Raw genomic sequence first — 14,181 nt, forward strand, 5'->3', positions numbered from 1 at the left:
GGATGAGGACAATTATATGCATACATGTATACATGATATACATTATTTATCATAAATGCATACTAATCCCAGAGTTAATGAAGACCACCCTATGTTTTATGTCTTGTGATCATTATCCATTGATTTTCCCTTTCTTGGGGGCATATTATTGTGATAATGTGCTTATCTTTTTGGGTGTATCCTACCTTAAAGAAATTTCTCCCAATGAGGCGTACACAATCGATTTAACATGGGCGAATACACTCCACTCAATGATCTCTCTCTTTTGTAGATCCTAATACTTAGACTACTTAGCAAAGTTAGTCTTTTGCTTCGTAATTTTGGTATTTTTTCTTTTCATGAATCATAGTAAGAGAACCTTACTAGTTTGTAGTCATGGTTCTCTCTTTCTCTTTCTCTAATGATGCCCCTTTTATCTTGTCATCAAAGTTGTAAGATCCTAAATTCCATTGGGGGCTTGGTGTATCTTGCCTCCTTGGTGACTTGGTGAAAGTTTTCCAATGTGAACCCTTGTACTTTACTAAGAGTATGATTGACTTAATACTCTTGCTAAAGTGCGGGATACATGTAGCATCCTAAAACTGCACCCCTATATAATTTTAACTACATTTGGGTCCCTACCTTAGTTTTTACACTCCTAGCCTGATTGGGACCCGATTTAGCTCATATCACTCAAGTATGATTACATTTTTTACATTTACATCAATATGACACCTTGTCCTAGCCCTAAATTGGAGTAGGACCAGGGCACCATGCTTTGTTTCTCCCTAATTGGGCCCTCTTTCAAACCCTTTTTGTTATTTCAAATTTGAGTGTGATTCCTAGCTCTGTGTCAACTCATGTCGAAAAATTAGAAAGTTTTTCGATGGGCATGTATAAAAGGAGACTCCCCCCTCCCATTTCACATCTAAGGAATAAGTAAGCATACATGACATCAAGCATTCAATAAATTGAGAAAGTAATTAGTCTTCCTTCAAGCCTTGGAGCAGCAACAAAGTCAAGATTCAAGCATTGCAGTGGAGATTTACATCCTATTTTGCCAAAGACTTCATGAAACTCTAATCTCATGTGGAGACAAACAAAACTTCACATAGAGGTATATCATTTGGTTTTCAATCATTATTCAACATCTCCCTCAAAAGGATAATCTTCAATTTCAACAATTCAATTATCTTTTATCTCTATTTAATGGTAAATTCCAAAATTGGGGTTTGACTTAGTCAAGCCCCTATTACCAACCTATTTCTCTTTTTTTCTATGTGTAGGATACAGGTATAGAGCTACAATCTTCATAATCGACATTAATTGCAAAGATTACTCAACCCCTTTTGGTGTGGGAAAAGTTAGTTCGCTCTAGTCTCGACATTTTTGGAGCTTTTTCAGGGATCAAATTAGAATCTTCTTATATTCCTCAAATCTAGGTGTGTGCCTCAATCTTATGACTATAACTCACTATTTTTGTATCTTTACCTTCATTTTCAACACTTTACCCTAATTTCAACAATTCAACTCACAAAAGAGGGTAAAAAAATCCACCACCTTGAATCCTATTAGTATTCAGTTTTTATCCTTGCTAGTTTATGATTGAATCTATTAGATTCAACTGTCTTTTGAATGTAATATTTTCCTAAACAAAAATTAATGGTTTTCATCCTTATTGTGGTGGAAACCCTAATTTTCACCCATTACACATACAAACAATATGTATCCCCTTAAAAACAAATAGATCCTTTGATGATCATATAAGTCATTCCCATAAGCTAGATGAATAGGGAATCTGAATCCAAATCCTTGTCTCTAAAACTACTCAAATATAAAATTAGATGATGTCAATCTATAAAATCATATAGACTAATATAGAACATGGTCCAAATATAATGATAATGAGATAACAAGGATGATGAGGTTGTCATGGAAGATAATATTAATGTCCTCAAATGAATCCTACAAATATGCAATATGAGACTTCATAAACAAGGATGATTTTTTGATAGATATGAATCCCAAGTAGTTAAACTAGATCTATAAGAGGATTAATGTCTTGTTGCATTAAATTTATAGGAACTATAGATGTAGTGATACTAATTGCATTAGGATAAATAGAAGCCAAATATGCGATCTTGATAAGAGGAGTGGGAGAAAATAGACGAGTCTCTAAACCATTAGAAGATACAAGACTTGTGATGTAATAAAACTCCTCTAAGGTATCATCATCAAATGGTATAATATCTACATATTCAACTAGAATGACAATCTATAATAAGATAATCTAGGAATTAAGACATATGAGTGGCTCCATAGATCTAGTCCAAAATGTGTGGGGATAATTAATATATGATATAACATACATAGTCTCAAGATCAACACTAGAATAAATCAATCCTACAACATGATCAATAATATTACCCAAAGTTGATTTACTCTCTAGTGTGTCTAATTTAGGTATGACTCCATAAAGATAATTAAAAATATCAAGGCACCTGAAATGTGTTAAGATGTCATTTTTCAAAGACTCTTAATATATTTTTCTAGGATTATCACAAAATGATGATTATAAAAACCAATGATATCTCTTCAAATGTTAAATTAGAGATCAATAACCTCAATGCATATAGACCAATTGAAATGAAGCCATCTCATGCAAACATAACATTTACAAGTGCCAAGATGTCTAAGTAATCAACTAGAATGTGAAACATCATAAAATTAAATTAAAAATGTTTGGGTTAGTTTCTAAAAGATTTACATGGATAACTTTGAATAGATTTGAAATAAATTTCCAACTTCACAAGAATTATAAAAAATTGGGGTTATAATAAAAATGTTATGAGCACAAAAGATGAAAATGATGATATGAATTTGATAGTTGATAAAATATAGTAATAAAAATATAATAACAACAATCATATCACTATAAATTCCTCAAAACTAGCTTTCCAATGATAGATTATATCTTCAATTTTTTAATATTTGTATGTAAAATTTATAGCAATTTTTGTTATACTTCTCTTTTAGATCTCAAAGCACAAAATAAGCCTTATATGGGCACTTGTTCACCCATGTGACTAGAGGCTAATATTTTGGGGGCTAGCATCTAAATAGTAAGGCTTTGGTCACCCATGTGACTAAAGACTAAATCTTTGGGGTTCTTAGACCTGAAAATCAAGAAGACATAGAAATCAAAGCAACACAAATTTTGAGGCAACATAAAAATCAAGTTGATACAAAAGTTGAGATGACATGAAAATTAAGGAAGTCATACAATTATACAAACTCTTTTGTTAGAATTTTTCAAACTCCAAAAATAAAATAAAATAAATATCAGGGCCAAAAATCCCTCCTCCGGTCCTCCGTCTGCCATGCCCCCAACTGCTCCCTTTGAACCCCCTTCAACTGCCTCTACTCTCTCTCATCTCCCCACTCCTCCCCCATCAGACATCATCCCCCCATCTCCGGCTATCCCTCACCCTCTCGATCCCCCCCTTCCTCTTTGGCTCCCTCAATGGCTGCTTCTATCTTGAACTACAGTAATGCTATTAAAGATGCCCTATCCACTATTCAGTCCCCCCCCCTTTGAACCCATTGTGCTTCTTGTTAACCCTAAATTTCACTCGAGCCCAAGATCCCAGAATGCACAACAACTTGTCTTGGAAAAATTGAGAAGAGTTGCTGAAGCTAGGAAGATTCTTGAGCAAAACCTTCACAAGAAAAAATTGGAAATTGAAGCCTCCTCATGACAGATGTCTAGCCTTGAGAGCTTTGATAGGGGTGCATCACCTATAATAGGTACCCCTAGTAGTGCCTTTGGATAGGGCCTTGAATTCATTGCATGTAGGGGACCTACTGAAGAAACTAAAATAGAAGAGGTTAATCCTCCTACCCTAGATTTGAAGGATTGTGAATGCAATTCCACTGTGGGTGAAACCTCGGTAGATCCCCTAGGTGCATCCAATGGGTCAAAGGCCTCTGTGCAAGACCCTATTAGCAGTACCTATTATACTTCTGACACCCCTATTGAAGCCCTAAATGCAGAGAAGACCATGACACGAAACAATGGGATCAACATGGATCCCCTTACTCCTGGGTGCACCAATTTTGAGCAAGGTTCGGTAGAAACACCAAAGGGGTTCACTATGGTCAAATAGAAGAAATCCAGAAGGAAGAGATCCCCTAAAAATAGCAAAGATAGCTCCTCTAGGAAGGAATCCCTTGGCCCTGAACATATATTTGAGGCAAGGAAAAAGAGGGGTAGACCTTGTTCCTCCATTGCATTTGATGCTAGCAATATCACAAATAAAGAGGAATGACCTAAATGCTTTGAGGGATTTAAATCCCAAATGGACCCCTCCCAATAAAGTTAGCCATGCTGAAAACAATCTCTTGGAATATCAGGGGCCTTGAGGCTCCTGATAGGAAATATATCATTAAGAGATTCCTTAATGGACATAAGGACATGGATTGTCTCCTTCTTCAAGAGCTAAAGGTTGTTGGCTTCACTCTACAAATTGGCCTCAAATGTATTTGGAGGGAGGCTACATCCTTTTGCACCAACCACTCCAAGGGTAAAGGTGGTACAACCATACTACTTAGCCCTAGATGTGCTAATAAAGTGATTAACTAGGGCCAATCCCCCTGTGCTAGGGCTATCTTGGTTTCTATCCAACTGGATGACCCAAAGTTTGGAATCTATTCTATATATGCCCCTAATGACTATAGGGAGGGGGGAGCTCTGGAACTGGATAGCAGATTTGGAGCACATCCCCTAGATTGCGGGGGGTGATTTCAGTATGATTGAACATACAAATGACAAAAAAGAAGGCAACAAGTTTGAATGGAAAGGTATGGAAAGGTTGTAGTGGGACATAATGATTAATAAACTACATCTTGTTGACCCTATTTCTGGAAGGAAAGGCCATTTGAACACTGTGTGGTATACTTGGTGTAACTACCAGTAGACGAATAAGAGAATCTACTGTAAGCTAGATAGACTCTACTTCAATAAAAATCTCTTTGACATTAGCAAAGGAACTAATGGGGATCAATACTATGTTTCCCCATACACTCTGTCTGATCATCATCCCATAATAATGGGTATTGATCTCTCCTCCTCTTGTCATCCTCCCTCTACAAGACCTGTTTCCTTCACTTTAAACACTAGACTCTTGGAGGATGAGGATCTTTGTTATGCCTTGGCCTTAATCAAATTGTTTAACATGAAAGAGTAGCACTGACTTTCTAATATTGACAAATGGAATTTGAACATTAAAACTTGGACCACCCTCTTCCAAACAGTAGGGAAAAAGAAAGCCAAGGATGCCAGGAGACTTGAGAGGCTTCTTTAGGATGAGCTGTGTAATGCAGAGATGGATCTTTAGAACTCACCTAACAATGAAAGTCTCACTAACACCTTGGTGTCAATCAAGAACCAGCTAAGGAAAATTCAGAATGAGAAGGTTAGAGGGTTGAAAACCAAGGCCAGAATGAATTGGTTGGACTCGGGGGACATGGGCTCAAAATTCTTCTTTCAAATGCTTAAAATCAAAGAGGCAAAAGAAAATATCAATTCTATTTGGGAAAACAATACCCACATTATTGACACAGAAGAGATCCTCAAGTGCTTCACTCAGTTCTACCAAAACTTATTTTCTACAATAGATGTAAATGATGAACATAGGGCTGCTAGGGGGCTCATTAAGGAATTGATCCCATCTAAGCTTCATGAGGAGGACATTGAGTTTGTAGGGAGACCCATCTCAAAAGAGGAAATTGAAATGGCATCTCCTCAATGGGCAATGACAAATCCCCTGGACTGGATGGATTGTCAGTAGAATTTTACAAGAATAATATCAAATGGATTGTTGATGACCTACATAGCCTATATCTGGAAGCTATTAATAATGGAACTCTGGGCAAATAAATCAATCAAGGGGTGATCAAGCTCATCCCTAAGGAGGGGGACAAAACATTGCTAAAGAACTGGAGGCTAATCACACTATTAAATGTCTCCTATAAGATCTTGGCCAAAGTGGTGGCTAATAGGCTGGTTAAAATCCTTCCAAAGATAATCAGTCCTACCCAAACTAGATTTGTCAAAGGCAGATATATCTTGGGAAATTTGATCACCTGTTGGGAATCGCTCGAGTGGACTAAAGAGTCAGGGGAGAACGGGGCCATGCTGCTTATTAACTTTGAAAAGGCATATGATAGGATAGAATGGACTTTCATAATCTAGATGCTAGTGAGTCTGGGGTTCCCGGAGGCATTCTGTAGGATAGTTCAAACTCTACTCTGTGAAGCCAATGATGTTGTTTCTATAAATGGAACCAGATATGATAATATTATTCTTTCCAGGTCAATAAGAGAGGGTTTCCCACTTGCCTCGACCTTATTTGTGTTGGTTGTTGATGTTATGTACTATATACTTAAGAATCGTAATATGACCCCCATGGTCAAAGGCATCTCTCTCCCTAATAAAGAGGAAATTATCAATGTTTAGTTTTTTGATGATACAACTATCCTTCTTGTCTTGGAAGAGGAGAATCTATCCTCCCTGCTGCACAACATTGAAATCTTTTGCAAGGCTTCAGGCAGCAAAATTGCTCTCCATAAATCAACCTTGCTAGGATGGACTGACTCCCCTCCTAGCTGGCTGTCTAAATTTGACTTGGAATGGGGGGGACCAAACCTAATCATTAGATATCGTGGTATCCCTTTCTCTATCTCCCCGAATCTGAAATAAATGTGGGACTCATTCAGGAATAAGGTGGATAAAAAACTGAACAAATGGAACAGAAAGTTCCTCTCCCTAGCAGGTCAATTTTAGGTCTGTCAAAAAATCTTGTCCTCATACAACACCTATTGCTCTTTAGCCTAGCTATTCAATAATTACCATTTCAATTATCTTCAAAAACAAATGAGGAAATTCCTATGGTCAGATGGGATGGGGAATAGGAAACAACATGCAGTAAAATGGGATTGGTGTGTTAGATCTAAGTTGCAGGGGGGCATAGGCCTCAAAGACCTCAAAATTTGGGGCATTGCCTTGGCTTCCAAGTGGATTTTTAAAGCCCTTGATGGAAATGAACCTTGGAAAATTCTGATCAGACATGATATACAGTGCTCCCTCCCTAAAAAGGCAAAGAAATGGAGGAACTTGCCCATGTGGGACTCGATTGCTGGCAATTTTGGGATCTCCCCTGCGGGCTCAATGGTCTTTAAGTCCATATGGAGGGCTTGGAATCATGTCAAACAATTCATCAGTAATAGGGATATTGTTGATAATAAGGGTGCTCTTAACTTGGACATATCTATATGGTGGAATACTCTGCACAATGGGAAACATCTAGCCTGCCTTCAAGGGTGCTTTGCCTTGAAATGGCACAACTTAGGACTTGTAAATTTTGAACACATCTTGAAAGACAGTTCTCTGATTTCTTGGGATGCTCTTAGTTTGGCCTTCAACCTACCCAGCTCCCAAGCCAGAACCTACAATGTCCTCAAAAATGCACTTGGCCCCATCCTCTCCTCATCGTCCCCTCCTGCGCTCTCCCCAATTGTTTCCCTCTATTGGGTTGACAACTCTCCCTTCCCTCTAATAAAAGCAAAACTTGTCTACTCCTCCCTTGCTAACTTTGAAGATATCCTAACTCATCTCAATAATCTTTGGAACCTCAATTGGGATTCTAAAAAGTGGCATTCTGCTCTCTTGAGATTCCGGTCTGCTTCGTCTGAACCAAAAAAGAAATTCTTTGCCTGGAAACTTCTGCTTCACAAGCTCCCTCTTAAAGACAATAATGACAACCCCCTATTATGTAAATTGTGTCGTCTCCCCAAATCTGTCCTACATATCTTTTTTTAATTTAATTTTGCCAAAAAGGTGTGGAAATTGTTTGGTCTTTCAATTGATACTAAATGTCTTGCTACTGATGAGGTGGTACTTGGTTATATTAAAGGTGGCAAGAAATGTGCTAATCTTTTTTGGTCTGTTCTCTCCTTGGAAATTCTTTGGACCATTTGGAAATCTAGGAATGATGATGTGCTTATTGGCAAGGGTAGATACCTCACTAAGTCTCTTAGGAGACTCATTCTTTACCTTATTGCCATGCAAGTCACAGTGGTTCTCTGTCTTGATGAGGGCAAATTTGATAGGTGGTTGAACGATGGCTAAACATATGTCTTCATTAGGGAACTATCGCATGGATTCACCTAGGATCGAATAGGAAGTAATAAGACACACTTTGAACAAGCTTTAATGAAATTCATGTAGGAAATGGAGGCAAGACAACAGAGAGAAGACCTCATTCAGATGGAACTGGAAGGTTTGCCTGCACACCCTTATAGAGACCAGTTCATCGAGGGGCATGTACAAGTGTGGTGTGAGGGTGAATTTGGTTGGACTGCATGGCTCCCCCCATTGGGAGATAATATTGATCTCGATTCCTCCCTCTTCTTTAGCTAGTTGATAAGATGTTTCCTTTATGATATACTACGTATATGGGTCCTCCAAAACTGTAATTTTATAAATTTTGGGATATGGCTGTATTATTCTTATTCATCGTCTGCATCCTATATGTAATGGTCACATGATATGACCTATGGGCTTTCCAACCATGATTTTACTGATACTATAAGTGCTATCTGTTAGATGGTTGTGTGTTTTCTAGTGAAGACTCTTGAGTTTTCTAAAGCTGATATATGATACTTAATACAAAACTCCAAAAAAACCTCAAATAATTTTCTCTAAAACCTATTGTGCCTCATATGAAAATAGTAATTCTGGCATATTCAAAGCACAACCATGAGGTATTTTCTCTCCAAGATGCATTATTTGGATCCTCGAGGATGAGTCTTAAAAAAAGGACAGGTAATCATAGATTTGGTTATTTGATACCATGTTGGAGTTGATTGTTGAACTCCACAACTCCTATAAATTACCTACAACCAAAACACCTATAAGAGAAAAAATGAATTTCTTAAGCAACCTTGATAATTGTATTGATCCAAAAAAGCATCTAAATGAATTAAAATATATAATAATGAACCTTATAATAAGAAAAAAATTTAAAAAATAACCCTAGATGAAACTGTAGGTGAGGATTAAATCAGATCATGACACATGTCCTCATCCTATGCTATGGGACTAAAAAAAGATATGACCCAATTTTTGCTTAAATATTCTACAGTAAAAGGGGACCCAATAATTAAATAGGTGATTTCATATTTTATTACAATAGTGTCTATTTGCTAGATCTATATAAGTTTTTCAAAAAAAGAATCATTCTTTTATAGTTTTTTACTACAAAGAAAATTTCTCACATATTTATTTTGATGTAATATACCATGTTTACTCCATATTTTTCTACATATTTTATTTCTTTGTATTCTACAGCTTAATCATTAACATGAATGTACACATAATAATATTAAATTCTTAATATTTAATATGAGAGCCTATTAAATAGGATATATTAATCTTACCTACAAGGACAAAGTAAATAACTAGAAAAGTATGGGTTACAAATGAAGAAATAAACAAAAATAAATAAATAAACTAGTAATTGGACCTTTATGAAGTACACAATCATGATTTTTGCACAACATAAATTTCTCTTTCTTTGATATAATTTATTTATTAAAAAAATTGTTTTGTTTTGAGGTTTTATGTTAAAAATAAAAAAAATATTTTAAGAAAAAATATTTTTTGAAATTATTTTACCACATCTTGATGGATTTTATAAAAAATAAAATATTCTTTTACAAAAAATACACACCATAAAATATAATATGTATACATAATAAAACATAATATGTATACATTACACTTCATGAAAACAACAATAAAATTTATGTTAAGATATATACAAATAGTTTCAATAGTTTTAATAGTAGCAAAACTCTAAACAATCAACTTCCAACATTTATATTATAATAGACACCCTTGATATAACAACTTTGAGATCAATATCAAAACACACCCTCAATTACACTATCAATATAAATATTGGCATTGATGTCACTCTTAATAGTCATATATTTTGCAACCTCCTCTCTTTTACTATCCCCATATGAATAGGGTAATTCCTAATCTTTTTTAAAACTAGTTTTTATTTTTCTTTTGACTTAACATCTATAATTAATAGGAGATTGATGTTTTCAGACCATATTGTATATTATATATTCTATACATTCTATGATATAAATCTTTTTTATAGATAATATTTCATACATTCTATATACATAAATCTTTTTTATAGATAATATAATTCATATGTATGTAAATGTGTATTAGAAGGACATTGATGGCAATCTTGAATAAACTTCCAATATTTTTACTCTTGTTATTTGTAGGATTTTGTGATAATTTTTTTATTTATGTAAAGGATTGATATTATATTCTTTGCGACAATTTTTAGATTTTGGGATAACATTATTTTATGTGAAACCATTAACACCATAATTTCAATACCTCTACTTAATCATTTAATGTTATGCTTCTTAATATGAATCCCCAAAATCATCCAATATTATGGTTGTCTATAATTATGTTCTTAATATTCTACTATATTTGTGGATTGTCCCATTTTTTGAAGCAAATCACAACTCATTATAAATATTCTTGGTAGTAGATATAGAGACGTTGATTTCACTCATACAATTTTCTCACATTCTAGTTAATTTAGGCATCTTGTAGGTGAGTTGGCTTGGGCGGTGGGTTTGCTCTCCATCGGTCTTGGGTTCGACTCCCTCTCGGATTTAAGAGGGAGGACTAGTTGTGGGCTCTGGATTCTCTCCCTAGGGGACTATTCTCGCCTCAGTTCGCCCCTTCCTGGCCCCAACTTGGCAATATAAGTAAGCCCAAGGTAAGGCAGGTTGGGTCACTGGACTGGGTCGTGAGGATACCCCTGGCGTACTGAAAAAAATAATAATTCCGAAAGTTATTAATTATAGCTAGAATCAACATTTATATTATGAGTTACTACCATTTTCTTATCATATTTTCTATCAAAGATATGCTAAATTTATATAGATGACTTATTCCAAGTGCAAATGTAGTGCCCCTCCCTATCTCGTTCTTTTGAGAGGGTGTGATAAACACTTTTAGGTTTGTGCATGTTCAAATATATCTATCTCATTCTTATACTAATAGTCTCTTTGAAATTAGTGAATTCATTATGATTTATGTGGAAGAAATTATGTCCCAGACTAACATGATGATCAAACTTATGTGTAGTGATCTAGATGCACTCATTATTCATGTATCAATTATATTGCTTATGAGGATATGATGACATCTTATTATTGCTAACCGCACTTTATGATTGTAATGGACGAGATGATGCTTTGTTGATTGTGATTGTCTTACTACTGTATTCGTGATAGAGACGATATCATACCCCTCATTATGAGAATGATATGACGTTGTGATTCTATATATATATATATATATATATATATATATATATATATAAGCCAAGACACAAACTGACAAGGGTATCAACTTAATCCTAAAGTGTGTAGAGGGAACTCATGCCATCTCCAATCAACTTGCCATTGAGATTAAGACACGCTTAGACCAGTGAGACCAAGTGGAGTTATATATATTATGGTATATGTTGCCTCGTGGTTATTGGTGGTTGTAGGATTTGTAGGTACTAAACATCAACTTCACTTGGTCTCACTGGTCTAAGCGTGTCTTAATCTCAATGGTAAGTTGATTGGAGATGGCATGAGTTCCCTCTACACACTCTAGGATTAAGTTGATACCCTTGTCAGTTTGTGTCTTGGCTTCACTCGTTGGTCTGCGTCATGTGGTATGTTGTTCAACCGTATGTCGGGTTGCCTTGTGAGTTTGTGATTATTTATTAATTAATAATTAATCGATTTACATAGTTTATTTAGTATTAAATTAAATTAATATTTGATATTAATGTGCGAATTATTATTATTGGAGATTTATTATTTATTGATGTTTATTTCATGAATTTGTATTTAATTGATGGTTTTATATTATTATTATTTTATGATCTAATGTTTAATTGAATATTTATTATTTAATCTTTGATTTAATGGAATATTATTTATTTATTTATTTTTGAATTACTGGTTGAGTATTTATGTTTGTCCGTACATTTACTTATTTATTATCCATTTTGCTTATTTATTTGTTGTTTATTTATTTATTTATTGTTGGGTTATTTATTGTTTATCTAATTATTTATTGTTTTGATTATTTATTATTTATTTGCCTTGTTGTTTTATTTTGTACCTACCCCTTGTTATGATTGGCCCTCCTAGGAGTTGTGATTGTGAGGATATTATTATTTAATTATTTGTTTATTTATTTATATTATTTGTGGTTTTATATTTAATTGGAGCATTTATTTATATTGCCTTTTATTTATTTTATTGGGCTTTGATTTATTATTATTATTTGTTATTATATTATTGGATTCCCTTGTTACTAATTGAGTAATTAAATATTATGTTTATACCTACCCTATTATTTTATCGGTTGAGATTTGGGGGTAGGTAAATAATATTATTTTATATTCTTACCTCGATCTTTGGAAGGGGGTTGGTATAGAATATAGTTTATTGGAATATTTTGATTGGTTGGGATTCTTCTATAGTTTTTGAATGAGATTTTATTTATTGTTTTTTTGAGCATTTGTCGTAATGAGCTTCTTGAATGATTTTTTGCGACTTTGGAGAATTTTGAATGTTACTGGAGATTTTGGTTTTGATTTGGAGGTTGGTTGGATTGCTGAAGCTTGTTGGATTTTTGGGAATTAGATTGCTCATTGTCAACTCTCTTTTGACATAACTTCTCTTGTCTAGGCCAATTGATTTTGTCTCTCAGTGCATTTGATTTTCTAGAAAATATGTCTTCTCTGTGCTTGAATACTTTATGTGGGAATGGGAGAAATAATGTAGAAAATGGAATGTTGTATAATTATGATATATAGATTTAAGATTAAATTGTATATGTTTTATTTGTTTTTGTTTATTTATTTATCTGCCTGGTAATTTATCATGAATGACTGTGTGATTATTTTGTGAATGCTTTGGTTTGCAATGAATTCTCATCTTGGCCTAGGAAGAGTGAATTTTTTTGCCATTCTTTCATGTGTGTTTGGAATGAATGTTTTCCTTGTTCATAGCCTTTATTTAGTTAACTAGGTGTTGATTCTTTGTGGTATGTCATTATTTCTTGTGGCATTTGGGAATAAATCTTATGTCCTTACTTTGGCTGATTATTGAGATTTTTACTTCTTCCTTGTGATATATTCATTATTGTGTCTCTCCTCGATTGGTTTCAAGTCATAATTTTTGCCTTAGTGAATCTTTTGAGTCAGTTGTGAGTCTTATTTCCATTATGAGTTATTAGTCCCTGTCATATATGCATTACAATATTGGTTGTATGCGCTAAATATATTTTGTATGCACTGCTTAATCTAGTAAATGTGCCACTCTGGAAGGCAGATGCACTATTATGTTAGGCCAATGCACCATTATGATCAGTAGATGTTTTGTTATGTTCTGCAAATGTGCTACTATGTTCTGCAGATGAGCTATTCTAATTGGTGGATGCGCTAAAATACTTTGTATATGGGTCTTTGATCATTTTATCAGTTTGTGATGCATTTTTGGATTTTGGCTTGTACCAAAGGCTTTTTGGTGATTGTCTTGAGTTTTATTTGAGATGTTTATGGTTCAGTATCATTCATTTTATTGTTGATTTGTGCTCTGGCAAGATGGTTTGTGCCTTGCCATTGAGGTTTGTGCATATATGTTGATTAGCTGCAACAAGAGGGAGAATGCCTTGTTGTTGAGGTTGATTGTATATGAGCTCTAGTGGGATGGATGTGCGTCACTATTGAAGATTATATTTACATATTATTGAGTAAGATGGTGTATTCCTTACTTTTTCTTATTATTGTATTTTTTATGGTAGAGATTCTTGTTTTGGCACGTTGGCATTATAGTTCATTGTTATGCTTCAGATATGTATCTATGATGTTGTGATTAAGGATTATTTTCATGTTGAGTCTTCATGATGTTATTGTGATGTCATTGTATTTATGTTTCACCCTAAGGTCTTGGTCCATGGTTAGGGGGAGTGGGCTCTTTCATGTGTCGACTGGGGTCATGAGCAATAGATTGCTAAGAGGTTCCTTGTAA

This window comes from Cryptomeria japonica, chromosome 9, assembly GCF_030272615.1.
Source record: "Cryptomeria japonica chromosome 9, Sugi_1.0, whole genome shotgun sequence".
Lineage (NCBI taxonomy): Eukaryota > Viridiplantae > Streptophyta > Pinopsida > Cupressales > Cupressaceae > Cryptomeria > Cryptomeria japonica.